The sequence below is a fragment of the Eptatretus burgeri genome, chromosome 1 (assembly GCF_056783735.1).
Source record: "Eptatretus burgeri isolate ZD-2024b chromosome 1, Ebu_testis_v1, whole genome shotgun sequence".
In the NCBI taxonomy this organism is placed as follows: Eukaryota; Metazoa; Chordata; class Myxini; order Myxiniformes; family Myxinidae; genus Eptatretus; species Eptatretus burgeri.
The window spans coordinates 59,872,005-59,881,962 of NC_140961.1; the positions used below are offsets into that span (position 1 = coordinate 59,872,005).

Here is a 9,958-nt window from a genome sequence, read left to right on the forward strand (position 1 = left end):
TGCCGTTCATCCAGCACCGCAAATATGGCATCGTAAACCTGGCCTCTGTTGATTTGCGGTTGCATCTTGCTCTGGTAAGGAAGGAATGATCGCAAGGTTGATGGTTGGTTCCGTGAGTAGAGGATAAATGGGGCTTCTAAGGCATCCATGCATATGAATGGGGAAAAGGGGAAAACTCTTTGAATAAACCCCGGAAAACCCCTAAATAGGAGACTCATCCCCCCCCCCATACAAATGTATAGGCTAACCTTTCTGACAACCCCTAAAAATATCTTAAACAGGAGAATGATTTTCACCCCCTCCCATTAAACTAATGTTAAATAGGAGAATGATTTTCTCCCCCCCCCCTTCCTCAAAGTCCCTGTCGAATACATCGTGTTTTCCCTGTTCCCCACTCCATCCCTTTCCCTTCTACAGATCTCCTCATATCTCTGTTACACACTTTTTTCCATTCCCTTCCCCCCACCCCCGCCCCCTCTGACTCTTGAGTCATCAGGTCAAAAGAGGAGACCGATTTCTACCCCATTGAGTATGTACATGTTAAACTGAGACTTAATGATTTCCTTTTATATTGTTTGTGTTTTTCACTTTATCTCTTTAAGCACGAAACATTTGGTTTCATAAAATGATGAAGTGTTTTTGAAACACTCGTGCTGTGAAAATTTCCCAAGCCCTGACACATTTTCTAGAATTACCAAGTTGTTTCAAAACAGGAAACTGCTCCATTGTGTTGGAGCCCGGGTTATTTTCCAAAATTACGTAATCCCACTTCCTCGAAGATGCTTTATAAGGCAGCTCTCGTTTGAAAATCTTGTCTGAAGGCTTTTTAATTTTTCTCATCTTGTCCTATTGAAAAACGACTGAAACATGAACTATTTTTCATCTGATGAAGTAGAGAACCCATCACAATATTGGTAAGTTTGTGTGAGTGCTTCCTCTGCGAATGACAGTGAAGCAACTGATTATTAATTATATAACTGTACGACCAATAATTTCTATTATAATACCAAGCTTGCACACTAAAAACTCGGCTCGCCGTCACACGATCCCTATGAAATTGCTGTGGCACTTAGCGGACATGCCGACAATGTTTGGGAAGTCTTGGCATTCCATAGTACCACTTGCATTTTGCACAATGCGTATTTTTGTCATTCCTCGTGTACGGTCTGTCATCTGCTACCAGCTATGTTGTACTGCTATCCCGTGCATGTGCACGGGTATCGCTAGTTATTATTTTTCTTTTCCTAACAGCTTATCCCCATTGTTGATCACCGATGTGGAGAACGAATTATATGAATTACATCACGAATGGGAAAAAATAAACGACTTTCTTGAAGAGATTCGAATTTTCAGAGGAGAAATGAGAGATACGATTACCGACTGGGAAGCATCACTGTCATGTCCTCTAATCTTGAAAGACCCGACTTCAAGGTGAGGAACACCTACATATATGTGTGTCTTTGTGTGTGTGTGTGTCTCTCTCTCTCTCTCTCTCTCTCTCTCTCTCTCTCTCTCTCTCTCTCTCTCTCTCTCTCTCTCTTCTCTTTCCTCTCTCTCTCTCTCTCTCTCGCTCTCTCTCTCTCTCTCTCTCTCTCTCTATATATATATATATATATATATATATATATATATATATATATATATATATATATATATGTATCTGTTTGTCCCTCTCTATCTGTTTGTCTTGATGGCGGTTGGTGTTGTTTGTTCGCGTTTGTTGGAGATGATGGTTGCGCTGTTTGTTCGCGTTGTAGGTGATGATGGTTGGCGCAGTGATGGCGTTGTTCCTCGAGGAGATGGCGGTGTTGCGATGTTTTAAAATAAAAGATAGAAAAAGAATAATGACGACCTCAATGATTCACAGCCCGGCACACGAACAATCCCTTTACACATCGGTGGGGGTTCTAACCTGAAACACATACTTATCGAAATAACTGATCTCCGGAGAACCTGTGTGATGTTTTGTGAATTTCCACAACCACAGCAATATCATACCCCCATTGTTCTATTCTCATACAAACGACATGCCCTTCTTTATGAAAATTTATATGAAATGGAACTGTGAATTCTGTATGACCTGGAGATAAAATCAACACTTCTATATCTTTGGAATACACGGCCGTTTTATTTAACAATATATATTGTGATAAATCACTTAATCTCACCAAGTCATTCGCGTCAGTCGGGCTTGGATAATTTTTTTTAATTTATAAGCAGCTTTCATATTAATATTTTTTGTTATACTATATTTCTGTCGTTCAGCCTGTGCCTTTGTGTAATAATTTGATAAATCAATATCCAGTTCTTGGGATACACCAATGATAGAACCATATTTACCAACATGTCATTTATACTAGATTAAAAATATTGTCATTAAAAATTTTATTTTTGTTGAGTTGAAATTACACATATAGACATAATTGACCACAACACTTGGAATTTAATTATTGGACTTGAAATGTTTGATAAACACCATTCTGTAAGAATTGTATGACTTCAACAGGTGGTGGAAGACCAAAACTATCAAAATAATATTTGTCTTGACTATTAAAAATACAAACCCAATGAGAACCTTTCCCATTGTTATCTTCTCAGTTCATAATAATATTCTTTGTATGTTTAGACACGTTTGTTAATTCATCTCTCATACAAATAACCACATTATGAATGTTTAATTTCTTACAATATTTGACAAGTTCTAAATTTGATGTTGTATTCTTTCCAAATTCTTTAAACCACTCATCAATGCCTATTTGTTTATTAGAAAGATATAAACCATTACCCATTTTCGTTAATTTTACACCTGCTTGTGTGATAGAAGAAAGCATATCCCCAACTTACAATCTCACTTTTACAGGCAGACTTTAAGTTTTTCAGCAAAATCCACAATTACACCACTTCCACTAATTTTTTTCTCCAACACTTTGTTATGTCTTTCCAATTCTTTTTGAGCCCAGAGTTGAGCCTTCCTTTCATTAGCAGTTTTCACCGCTGTTGAAATACCACCCGTCAATGCTCCAGCCGCAATTAAACCAGCAAATAAAGGAATTAGAAATGGGAGAATTCCTCCACTCGTCTCTCTTATTGAATATTTCTTCAACATTGGTTTTGACATTTTAATTTTAAGTGAGCCAGTATCGTTCAAGATTTTCACCTGTTCTCTTGTGAGCAAAACATAAATTCTTACTGCTCCTTTTCTCTGAATTGTATTAACGTTAATCGTACAAGGCTTTTGATTTTGAATACAAGATGATAGTTTATGAAGATTGATTTGATTAACATATGCCCCAGTTGGTACTTTATCACTCATTTATTTGACAAAAAAATTGTGTGAGACGAATCATAACACCATTATCTGTATTAATCTGTAATACTGTTTCTTCCAAAAGCAAACAATATGGATCAACTTCTTCACTCTCTCTCCTCTTTCAATGTACAGGGAAGTATCCACTTCATTGGACTTTATAGTTTCCTTTTGAGCACTCAGGTCAAACGCATAGATTGTATACAAACTTTTAAATGCTGTCATATCCAAAGTAGGTTATTTATGACAGCACGGCGACATCGCGCTGTTATATAATTGGCTATTCTGTCTTGGGTCTTCTGTCATGTCTTCTGTCACACTTATGGCCACGTACGCCCCTTTGATGTGAGGGCTATAAATAGAAATTTGTCCAACATCAAAACTCTTCCCATCATACATGCTAATTCACCATCTCTACATTTAAATTTTATAACTGCAAAATTGTTTCATCATTCTTAACCTAGAATTTACTGCCCCCAGCCATGTGATATCGAAGTATTCGCTTCTTGTTTCCATTACTTTCACACACCTTTTGGTAAGACTTGTATGCTTCAGCATAATCATTTTTTTCCCAATTAATTTCCAATCTATCTCGTGGATAAAATGTTCCATCTCGAGAAACATGAAGTTGTTTCACCTCAGCATTATCACTCAATGCATTATTTTTATCAGTCGCAGTATCACCATCTGTTTTTTAAAAAATGATCCACAGATATCGTGGCTTTCCTTCCAGAACACCTAAATTCCACGTGTAAGTGGTTTGGTTCAGTTTAACGTGTTGACATCTTCTTTTAAAGTACGATACATGGAGTGGTTTCTTTGAGTTAAGTCTTCTATTCAACATCTCCTCCATTTTAAGATTAGGAGTATATTCACTAATATACCAACTCATTTCATCAATTGCAAATTTATTCTGATCACCAAAAGCATTACCAACACCAAAAAAGTCATCTATTTTCATTATCATCCCTTTGTAGTTGAAATCTAATTTTAAGACCATACAGAACTTTATCATGATCAACAAATCCAAATATACTTTAAAGAGCAACTGCCACAGTAAAACTATTACCTACTTTTGTATCATCATTATACATTCCTTTCCTTTGAGTATATCTTGGGTCTGTGTTTGTTCCCGTTGACATATCAGGAATAAAACCTTCGACAGCCCCCTTTCCCAATCTATCACCGAATGAATATGGTGTAAATTTCATCATTTCAGATACAGCAGAGACATAATCAACCACTTCAACTTCTTGTGTTCCAATGTACAAACGAACACTATCAAACATTTTCCAGAAGAAATCATTTAGGAGTGTAGCGTTTGTGTTATTCCCAGCCTTAGTGAATGTAAATTTCACAACAAGAAACTTTCGGATAGCTTCAAATAAGTTTGTTGATTATTTATTTCAAAACTTTTTGTACCATTTGCATTCCAGTCTGTTCCAGTTATTGCATTTACCTTGAAGTAATCTTCTTTTTTAGTGAAGTTTGAGATGACAATGGTATCATCCAAATCATAGATACTATCAATTGCTTCCATACTTTTATTTATTTAGGAAAAAAGATGTTAAAACTTTTGGAACCCTGACCCAAGTATTTGAATTATTTTCTGTCGTTCTTGGGGAGACAACTGAGTTTTGCCTTTCTTAATTTCTCTTATTGCTTGTAATTTATGAGATTCCTTTTGGGCATATTGTATACTCTTTATAGCACCCAATACATTTCCCACAGCAAAAGCAGTTGAACCAATTAGGTCTTTATGTTTAAGAACAGTTGAACCGATACCCATTAGAGTATCAATTATCCCATCTCCTCTGTATTGATGTCTGACACCCCTTTGTCTCTGAGGTTTATAGTATCCTCTACCAAGATACATACCTTCACCATTGTAGTCTGGGGGAAAGGAACATCCCATCCCCTGTAATTATTTCATATTTCCCAACTCGTGTTTCCTCACAATGACCATCATATTTATTTTTTGGAAAACTTCACGTCGGTGAATTCTGATGGATATAATTTCTCCATTAAAATAAATCATGTGATTATCTTGGTCGGTTATCCTAAAATTTACTCTGTGTATGGTTTTTCCTGACACAGGGAAATAAACCAGATTTTTCGGTTCCATATTGAATTTATAACCAATTGGGGTTGAGTATGCGCTGAATGAAAATATTGTATTTGTTCTTATTCCGTCATTATAAGCACCATCAATCAAATCACAGTGAATTAATACCGAATTTATTCCTGAGGAGATTTGAATGACATTATCACTGTAAAACGTCCCATTAGTTTTAGTCTTTTTTGAGGAGAAACCCAATAACTCTCTAAATGAATTATCAATTGTGAAATCAACCTTGCCATTATTTTAAAGTTTAATCGTTGATTTTGGAGTTTGTTTTTGAATATCTATAACAATATTTTTTGGTTCATCACCCTGTTTTTTCATAAGACGAACAATTTCGGAAGATATTTGAGAAATCTCATATTATCCGGGTGAAACTGTTATCATTTTGTATCCACTTCCCGGATTATAACTAAACTTGTCATTTTTCTCGGTTATATTAAATAAGTTATTATAAGTTTCCATGGACAATAAAGACGCCTCATATTCTTTTGTTGTGTCAAGTTGTAGTGGGTATGGGAACAAAGATGTGTGGTCGCTTGTTGTGAAATTGAAACTAAGGATTGTGCTTCTCTTCTTATTTAATATGAGATAAAATGTCTTTGTATTGACATTTATTAATTATCTTCATGTTCATCAAATTGTCCAAAATGGCTGATGCTTCATTAAAACAATTATTTCCAGCCTTATTACTACCTAACAACAATAACAGTCTATTAACTAATTGTTATGGGTCATTTGGATGAAAACTAACACTTGAACCAAGGATACTTAAAGCCTGAATAATGTGTTTCTCCCTCTCATTCTTCCTACTTTTACCAGAAAGACTAACCATATAATTAAGAGAGTCCAGCAGATCAATATATACTCCATCATCATTATTTTCCATGTCCAATGGTTGATCAAAATACTTTGATTCATCCCTCACAGTTGAACCTTGTCTTCCATCTTTTGTGAGAAGAAACATTAATCTCGGAGTTAGTTCAACAGGTGGTTGAGAAGAACTCAAGAACCTTAATTCATCATTAAATATCAATACCTTTTCTTGAACAAGATAAAATATTGGTGGTTGTTTTGTTGGAGTGAGTCCTGCTTTGGTTTTTGAATCCACTGAATATTCATTGTTTTGAAGAGCATTCACAATATAATCAGGGGATTGATTAATCTCTTCCAATTGTTGAAATAATACTTCATCATCAAAAGCTCCGATCTGCCCTAATTCTTCCTCCATCATTTGACTGAAATCTTTTAACATTTGAAGTTTTTTCAGAGTATATTCTAATGTGGGAACTGTGGAAACATCTATAATTCTTTCTTGGGAAGTTTTAAAAGTAGTTTACAAAATTTCTCTTGTTTTCTTTCAAATGTTTCTTCACCCGTTAGTTTCTGTCTGCGTTTCTTCTTTACGTCTTCCTGTTGTTTTACAACTTTTGAAACCAACTATTGATGTTCCTTAAATCTTCTTGCTCTTTCTTTCGCATCCATTTATTTATTGGAAAATATCATTTAATGAATTGTAAATATCAACAGGGAAATGTTCCTTTTCTTCATCATTAAAGTAGATGTGTTCAAATAAATCCTTTTCTTTAAATATTTCATCAAATTCTTTATTATCCCCCACCAACCAACAAAGTTGGCGGGGGATATAGAAATGGGTTCCGTCCGTCCATAACATTTCGTTTCCGGAGCTTAACTACAAATCCCTCAACATATATTTACGAAATTTGGTACACATATCAAGCAAGTGGCGAAATGGTGCCTTTTGATATTTTCTAATTGACAGGTCACATGGTTTGGCAGCCATGTTGGATTCAAGAAAAACATTAAATAATGTTTTCTCTGGAATCACATAACCTAATGAAGCGAAAATTTGCAACGATCATCTTCCATCATGTCTGCATAAATAGTAAAAATTATGACGTCACAAGTAACATGGTTTGGCAGCCATCTTGGATAGAAAACAGACCTCATCCGATTAACACGAAACTTCACACACGTATTTCACTGGAGGATTGGAATCAGAATCTAAATTTATGATGTCATAGGTCACATGGTTCATCAGCCATCTTGGATTGAAAATTAATAAATTTTAAAAATCTTCTGCTCCAGAACGGCTGGACAGATTGAGGCAAAATTTCACATACACTTTCCCCAAGACATCCTTTCAGTAGTTTGGTAACTTCTAATTGATAAGTCACATAGTTTGGAGGCCATATTAAATTTACCCTAAAACCTTCAAACATCTTCTCCAGAACGGCTGGTCAGATCATGTGGAAACTTCACATACATATTGCACACGCTTAGGGAATATAAGTTTGTTAATCCTCATTTACTATGGTGGGGGATATCGAGGACTTTGTCTTCAACAGATGCTAGTTGTATTTACAAGCCAGCCATGAAGGAGTTGTGTTTTTATCACAACCACAACCATAACAACTAGGAAGCAAAACGTGCCAAGCAGGCAGAAGCCCTGCCTTCCCAGTATTCGTGCCAGCAAGCCACACTCGGAGGTGGATGATTGATCGGTGTGACATCTCCGGGAGATCCGAAGCTAATGCATGAGGGGCGTGACTTCAGAAGGAATAGGTTTTGTTGGTTTAGTTTGGTGTGTGAGTAACACGATCAGAGAGAATGGAGCTAGGGGATGGCATGTAAGAACAGGGCATTATGGCCAGCTTTCCTTTGACACATGAAGAAGACGGCACGATTTTCGTATTTGTGCTGAGGCAAATTGGTTCACATTGTGGAGCAAGATGCTTGGCATTGACTCTTGGCTGACCATGAGAGACGAACCTCAAAGCTTTGTTTATATCACCAAAGGGAGTGGTGCCATTCTGCAGAGTGCTGCGGCATTAGCAAGCATGATCGATGAAGAAGCCGCATGACAGTTGGAGAGCCCTGGTGTTCAATAATACCTCACGAATTACCTCACATACATTTTCCTGCCCAGAGAGTGGCTCGGCGCCATTTTAGAGCATGTCTTCCCATGTAGGATGAAGTGTCTCGATACCAAAAATCAATAAAGAACACCACTGGACAAAGCTTACGTGCCAGAATAAAGGTAGGATTTGCTTTTCTTTTGTTTTCCCCTTGTCTGTATCAAAGTCCATGTGTAGAGGTGCCTCGACTTAAGGCTTTAGTTTATTTCACATATGACTACTGCATTTCGAATTATACCCTTGTAAATATTTGTTTATTTTCAATTAATCATCGTTTATTTTAAGTTTTTTGTGTCTGTGTATTTGTTGTGGGGTTCGAATATAAACCCCTTGTGCTGTGCTTACATCGCTCCACCAGTGCCTCCCTGCCCCTCCCTCACAGGACAATTTCTGAAGATCGCATGTCCGCCTCCTAAGGAAAACCGCTCGGCAATCCAGGCTGGTCGGTGTTAACCACCCGTCCACCACAATTGGGTCTGGGGGGATTAACCTTAACCATCAGACCCATGACAATATCAACTGCATTGATGGATTTCATGACATAGCTGATGATTGGAAGTAAGTTGATATGTTTGTAGTTCAGGGATAAGTTTTTGCACCTTTTTATATAACATAGTGATGTTGGCAGATTTCCAAGCAGATGGAGGTGAAAATGGCAGAGAGATGATGTGCAAAGAACAGCAGAGAATGATTTGAGGACACATGAGCCCATGACATCTTGTCGAGTTGTAGAGTCAGAATTGAGAGGTTAAAGAACTTTCTCCACCTTCTCAGGTGCAAAAGATACAGAGTCCAGGAGCAATTGGGTATGACAGGGAAGGACGGGTATGAAAACGGAGTTGTTGGGACACAATATTTGGAAGAAAAACAAAGAATTGAGGCATTCAGCTTTCTCACAAACAAAGTCAGCTGTGTTGCCATTTGAAGAGATGGAAGGGGAGCATACTCAAGAGACAGACATCACAAGGCACCACTCGGTCTAACTGGAGGGTAACAAGTTTGAAAGTTCATTTTTGAGATTTGACAGATGTTGGTTTCTGGCTTTCCTGAGAGTGTACACACACTTGTTGTGGACTTTTTGAAATGCACTGAGATTGCCTTCGGTCAGATTAGCCTTCCAGGAAGAGAAGGCAAGTTATTTTTAGGGAAACTGTCTCACCACAGGATTCAGTGTACCATGGGTGGGAAGAGGGTAGGATAACTGATGATGAGATGAGATGAATCTGTGCACGAGAGCGAACAAGATTCTGTGGAAGAATTCTCAGGATAAGTTAACATCAGGGGCAGTAGATATGGGAGACCAACCCTGACGAGAGATGGCTGCTTGCAGTCCCAGCAATTTTCAAATCAATTGGATGAAAATTGACGACTTTATGTGACTTTGAACTTTGACAATATGACTTCAAAAAGAATAACTTTCAGTGACACAATCTGCAAACCCTGTTCAAATTTCAAATCTATCAGATGAAAATTGATGGTTTTATGTGACCTTGAACTTGACCCTTTCACCTTTTGATCCAATTATTAATGATTCCTCTTCATATAATCAAAATAAAGGTTTGTTGAAAATTTGAGGACAAAAACTCAAAT

At 37.0% G+C, this 9,958-nt stretch overlaps 1 long non-coding RNA gene across 2 annotated transcripts in view; it reads left to right on the top strand.

Moving 5' to 3' along the window:
- Positions 1-788: 788 nt before the first annotated feature.
- Positions 789-9,958, top strand: part of LOC147034572 (uncharacterized) — a 46,551-nt gene continuing 37,381 nt past the window's right edge. Inside the window, exons 1-3 of one of the 2 annotated variants that reach the window (XR_015059304.1) lie at positions 789-914; positions 1,252-1,431; positions 1,758-3,284. This is a non-coding gene — a long non-coding RNA (uncharacterized LOC147034572). Of the gene's footprint in view, positions 915-1,251; positions 1,432-1,757; positions 3,285-9,958 lie in introns of those variants that run through there. The other variant, XR_015059308.1, reaches the window with a different exon arrangement.